The following is a 6,467-nucleotide window of genomic DNA, read 5'->3' as shown; positions in this document are numbered from 1 at the left end:
TGGACTGGCTCTTGTGCGGGTGGCACATAAGATGTACCATCCTGAGCGTGACCGTTGCCAGTACCGCCTGACTGGCCTTGTAGGGTTTTCGAGCGAGATCGTTGCCAGTGCCCCTGGACTGGCTCTTGTGCGGGTGGCACATAAAAGACACCATTTCGAGCATGGCCGTTTTCGTGCAGGTGACACGTAAAAGCACCCACTACACTCTCTGAGTGGTTGGCGTTAGGAAGGGCATCCAGCTGTAGAAACTCTGCCAAATTAGATTGGAGCCTGGTGTTGCCATCCGGTTTCACCAGTCCTCAGTCAAATCGTCCAACCCATGCTAGCATGGAAAGCGGACGTTAAACGATGATGATGATGATATATATATATGTATATATATATATTTCTCATCAACATCGTCATTTAACATCTGCCTTCCATACTAGCGGCCGATACACTTTAAGGGTGATCTCATCATTTAACATGTTTTCCATGCTGGCATGAGTTTGGCAGTTTGACTGGAGAGCTGCACCAGGCTCCAGTTTGTTTTGGGATTGGTTTCTATGGCTTGATACGCTTCCTAAAGCCAACCACTTCACAGAGTGTACGGGTGCCTTCTACATGTCACTGGCATGGACCTTGTGAAAGTGAAACAAGGAGTGTACTTGGGTATCACTTGCATTCAGAAGTGCAACAACAAAATACCACAAAGGTATTTGTAATGAGTTATACCTTTGAAAGTGCTCAAGCATGGCCTCTGTGCAATGACCAACACTAGTAAAAGTAAAAAAGTAAATGTGAACATGTATATATACAGACACAGGCAGAAATACATGCACAAACACACACTCTCAAACAATGGTGACTCAACTGATTGGCATTGTAGTAACGCCGTGCGCATGCGTAGTCTCACGCATGCGTAGAATTAAACAAGCAAGCGTTCCCACTTAATTCTATCTCTTTCTTGCTGGCCAGCAATAGAGCATGGACGTGTCAAGCAGTGTCTCTGACATTCCAACCTGGAGACAGTCTCTTTACGTGTATAGCTGTCACTCTCCATCTTTCGGACTTACACTAGACAGCTCGCTTACATCTACACAACAACGTCCCAACAACTAATACTCACACACACAGAAGCTGTAACAACAAGAGCTAAAGATGTATATATTTACCACCTGAATAAATGTTGTTTAAGTTGATAGTCTGGAGTTCAGCGTTCCATTATATATTTCTTAATTTCATATAGGAAAGTCAGGTATACATCTAATGATGTATAACCAACTTTCCTATACTGGTGACCCCCGACGCGATTCGATCACGCAGCCCGCTGAGCTGCAATAACCCACTTTCTTATAAAGTGGTGATTCGACGAAGAAACAAACGCACAACTTCTCAGAGCAGACTGGTGTTTGGCTAACTCCATTCAGGCACTGCTAATTAACTAAACTCGCCTCCTTCTCTTCTTATTTCTTTATTGCCCACAAGGGGCTACACACAGAGGGGACAAACAAGGACAGACAAAGGGATTAAGTCGATTACATCGACCCCAGTACGTAACTGGTACTTAATTTATCGACCCCAAAAGGCTGAAAGGCAAAGTCGACCTCGATGGAATTTGAACTCAGAACGTAACGGCAGACGAAATACCGCTAAGCAGTTCGCCCGGAATGCTAACGTTTCTGCCAGCTCGCCGCTTTTCCTTTTTAAAGCCTAGCCAGGCTCATGGGCCCGGTTTCCCGGTTTCAATGGCGTATGTGTTCCCCAGATGGACGGGACGCCAGTCCATCGCAGCATTACTCATTTTTGCCAGCTGAGTGGACTGGAGCAACGTGAAATGAAGTATTTTGCTCAAGAACACAACGCATCACCTGGTCCAGGAATTGAAACTACAATCTTACGATCATGATGCTGACACCCTAACCACTCAGCCATGCACCTCCTTCTCTTCTTATCAACCATGTTGTGTCCCATACCACATCTCTCATACTAACTACTATAACCAGTACTTCCACCTTGGAATGTTGGCCTTCTGAAACTCCTCCCTGCTCATAGCTTTCCTGCTAGTATTGATTCACACTAATTTAGGCAGAACATTAACAGCATCAATCTCACTGGTCTCAGAGGACCTTCAAAAGGCTTGGATACTGCTCCTTCCTTCAGACCCAGCTATTAAAATGTTTAAAAAAATTAAAAAAACGGAAGTCAATATGCATGCACGCAGGAAAAATACACACATAAATAAAAAGAAATATTTATCAAAGTCTGATATAAAAAAAAATAATCTCATTGTGAACTAAAGATAACCTTGAACATAATACACCAACACTACAGACAGTAGAAATAAAACTCAGTGCCAAATAACTAAAATAGGACACAACTAATAAACTAAACAAAGAAAACGAAACAGAAACCTTGTAAACATCTACATCTAACATAAATAACAAAATAAACAGTAAAGCACCATACAAAGTAATTAGCAGAAAGAACAACTTTAACAATGTTCACATCACATCACAGTAACAACATCGGATAATATACGCATCAAGCAACATCTCTATCATACATTTTTAGAAGTCAGACAGCAAAGGACCCACAAAAAGACAAAAGCACAACAAAATATGTGTCTTCCATCTTGGCTATGGTTTCAACCTCTTTCTTCTATTAGACACCAAAAATGGAACAGAAAAACCTCAAAATCCAAAGGTTTCAGGACCTGACAAATATTACAAATATAACTTAAAGCACCATCTACAGCAGCGTCTCTCATCCGGGGTTCCCTGGAACCCTAGGGTTCTGCAAAAGGTTCCTAGGAGTTCCGCGAGAAAGAGTGAGATAAGCTAATGTTAATTTCATGGTCGTAATATTACTATACACGCACAATATATTATTGGTTATTGCAATATTGTAATATAGACATCATCCAATATAACCTATTATGTTATCAAAAAAATATAACAACCATATATATATATATATATTGTTGTACTTGGGGATGGTCATATTGCCAGTATAGCCAATAAAAACACACGCACTGTATATTTGGTGTTAATTTGCCTCAGCTTTATATTACATTACATTAATCCTATTTTATATATATATATATATATATATATATTTCAAAAACCGAAACATGTAAAACAAAACCAAAACATTTTTCCTTTAATGTATTTATATTGATATTAAAATGCACCCAATTTTAATAAAGTAGCATATACATACACACACACACACACACATATACATATACATATATATATATATATATATATATATATAGATGTATGATATTTATCATGTGAACTATGATGAAAAAAATTGAGAAAGATATGGTATATAATTTTTTTTTGTACAGGGGTTCTTTGAGACATGTAATTTATTTTAAGGGTTACACAAGGGTAAAATGGTTGAGAAACACTGATCTAGAGTATAAAAGAATCACTGCACACTCCTAATACATGTGTGCAGAAAGTGGAGTTAGAAGCAAGTCAGGCAGTGAATGGAATGGTTTCATCTCTGAAAATGTTTATAGATCTAATTGAGGTATGGGATCTCAGCAAACTCAACTGAAACCCTTATAGCATGGGATCAGAAAGAATAGGTGCAATTAGGGTGGGCTAGTCCTCATTGCAGTGTAGTAGCTTGGGCACTTCCATGACCCTGAGAGTTATGCCAGCAGAGTGCAAACTGTGGGTAGGGCCTCCCAGGCTGGACAGGTCAAAAGATAAAGGTTGAATTAATATGGACTACCTCTTCCCAAAAGTAAAAAGAGGTTTGCATAGGGCTAGCACTCCTGTCAAGAAAATATCAAAGTTACAAAAGCATCAATGACAATTCTAAACGAACAAGACTTGGAAGAAGAGGGATGGATAAGCCACAAAAGACAGCCCAGGGTTGAGAACAGTGGAGAAAAGTCATTAATGGCCTATGCTCCACAGGGAACAAAAGGCTAATCTAAGAACTTGCATAATGTCTAAGATGTCCTCACAGCTTAGTTCTCTTACACAAGTTCCTCCTTTATGATGACTATATGGCAGCAACATCACTTCTAAGATGATTTAAGAATTACTGAAAATTATAATTTTTATTAACAACAATTCATTTCAGACCATTAATCCTAGCTGCTTATCTCCCTCTTTTAAACCTCACCCATATGATGAGGTTTAAAAGACTTCATATGCCTTCTTAGTTTTCTTCAGCCTTGACATTTCTCATTGTTTTTAAGACAGCAGAAAGCGGAGCATCATCTAAGCTTTCTGTAAATCTATATAATGTAGACATATTTCTTGTTTGCCAAATTCTCTTCCACATATTATCTTAGAATTATGGCAACACCTTCAACTTCCAGTCTGTACTAGAAGATAAGGAATCTATGAAGAAATATAAATGTAGACAGTGCAAGTAGAGAAAACATTAGATTTGTGATGTTAGGACTGAATTATGCAAGCTGTTACTCATAACACTGTTAATGGTTATCTGAGATTGTAAGGCCAAATATTTATAGAAGGATTTAGCTAGATTTTATTAATGGATAGAGAGGATGGTGTTTTGTTATCTATAATGTCAGAGTTGAATGAGATGAGATAGTTATGGCCTTGCAGTGGGATGTGTACAACTATCTAAAGGTGGATGAGATCTCAGAACAAAAGCAGAAAATGAGAGAGTAGTGTAATGTACTGCCATCTGCATTTGAATATATTCAGCAAGTCAACCACTAATGTACAGAAGGAAGAGAGTGGGGGAAACATTACCAACTCCAATGGTGTGCATTTTAGAGAGAGAAATCTGTCAATAGTGGTTATTGAGAAGTAATGATTTAATGATTTCATTCTTTAAAATATTTCATGATCCAGACCTTTTAACACATTTTTGGAATACCTATCTATCTCAAGGAAGTTTCTACAAGGTTTCTCAATCTGCAAAGAAATAGTAGCCAAATTTCCTTCATATCACACTCTAGCCTTATAAAAAAGGAAAATACTAGACCAGTACTCCGCAACCTTTTCCACTAAAGGTACATTTATATTATTTTCAAAATTTGGCAGCACACCTGAACTAAAAATATAATTAAAAGTATAGGGAAAAAAAATTATATTCAAGTTACACTGTGGCACATCTAGCATCATTTCATGGCACACCATTGTGTCGCGGCATACCAGTTGCAGAGTGATACACAAGACCAGAAGTTCTCAGCCATTTTTTGCCTTTAAACTACTTTGATTCCTATTTTATTCTCCTTGACCCCCATAGCCATTCAATCATCATCATCCTTTAACATCTGTTTTCCATGCTGGCATGGGTTGGATGGTTTCACCAGAGCTGGCAAGTCAGAGAGCTGCACCAGGCTTCAGTCTGATTTGGCTTGGTTTCTACACCTGGATGCCCTTCCTAATGCAAACCTTTTTACAGTGTGTGCCAGGTGCTTTTAACATGATACTGGCACATAAAAGTACCGGTGGCACGTAAATAGCACCATTTGAGTGTGATCGTTACCAACGTCGCCTTCCTGGCACTTGTGCCAGTGTAATGTGAAAAGACATTTGAGCGAGATCGTTGCCAGTACCTCTGGACTGGCTCCTGTGCAGGTGGCATGTAAAAGACACCATTTCGAGCGTGGCCGTTGCCAGTACCGCCTGACTGACCTTCTTGCCAGTGGCACGTAAAAGCACCCACTACACTCTCGGAGTGGTTGGCATTAGGAAGGGCATCCAGCTTTAGAAACTCTGCCAAATCAGATTGGAGCCTGGTGTAGCCACCTGGTCCACCAGTCCTCAGTCAAATCGTCCAACCCATGCTAGCATGGAAAGCGGACGTTAAACGATGATGATGACGATGATGATGATGATATATATATATATATCGATCTGCTGCGTTTGGGAAGACACGTCAAGCAAAGTGAAATTGTAATCGTGGTCAGTGTCAGTGACGCATGAAAGGAACTCGTACCAGTGATACACAAAAGACACCCAGTACACTCTATAGAGTGGTTGGTGTTAGGAAGGGCATCCACCCGTAAAAACCAAGTCAAAACAGACTGGAGCCTGGTGCAGCTCTCCAGCTTACCATCTCTAGTCAAACCGTCTAACCCATGCCAGCAAAGAAAATGGACGTTAAATGATGATATATACACGATAGGCTTCTTTCAGTTTCCGTCCACCAAATCCTCTCACAAGGCTTTGGTCGGTCCGAGGTTACAGAAAAAGACACTTGCCCAAGGTGTCACGCAGTGAGACTGAACCCGGAACCATGTGGTCAGGAAGCCACTTCTCCATACAGACATACAACGAGGGATCCTCTATGGGAACCCACAAACTTTTAGAAATAGCAACGAAATCTCCTTTAAGTCATTCGCTATCGACTTTTAAAAAAATAATAAAAGAGGAAGAATATATTAGCTGGTATAACCTAAGACGGGACGTCATCTTGTAAAGGCTTTTGATCGCAGTTATGTTACAAGGTAAATTTATATACTTATAAGCAGAACATTG

General features: G+C 39.8%; 1 protein-coding gene across 1 annotated transcript in view; it reads right to left on the bottom strand.

Annotated features, from left to right (window-relative positions):
* LOC106884104 (EF-hand calcium-binding domain-containing protein 14) overlaps positions 1-6,467 on the bottom strand; it is a 98,921-nt gene that overhangs the window by 90,574 nt on the left and 1,880 nt on the right. The window lies entirely within an intron of this gene.

This window comes from Octopus bimaculoides, chromosome 8, assembly GCF_001194135.2.
Source record: "Octopus bimaculoides isolate UCB-OBI-ISO-001 chromosome 8, ASM119413v2, whole genome shotgun sequence".
Classification (NCBI taxonomy): domain Eukaryota; kingdom Metazoa; phylum Mollusca; class Cephalopoda; order Octopoda; family Octopodidae; genus Octopus; species Octopus bimaculoides.
Note: the sequence above shows the minus strand (reverse complement) of the source record. Positions and strands in the feature narration are given on the sequence as shown.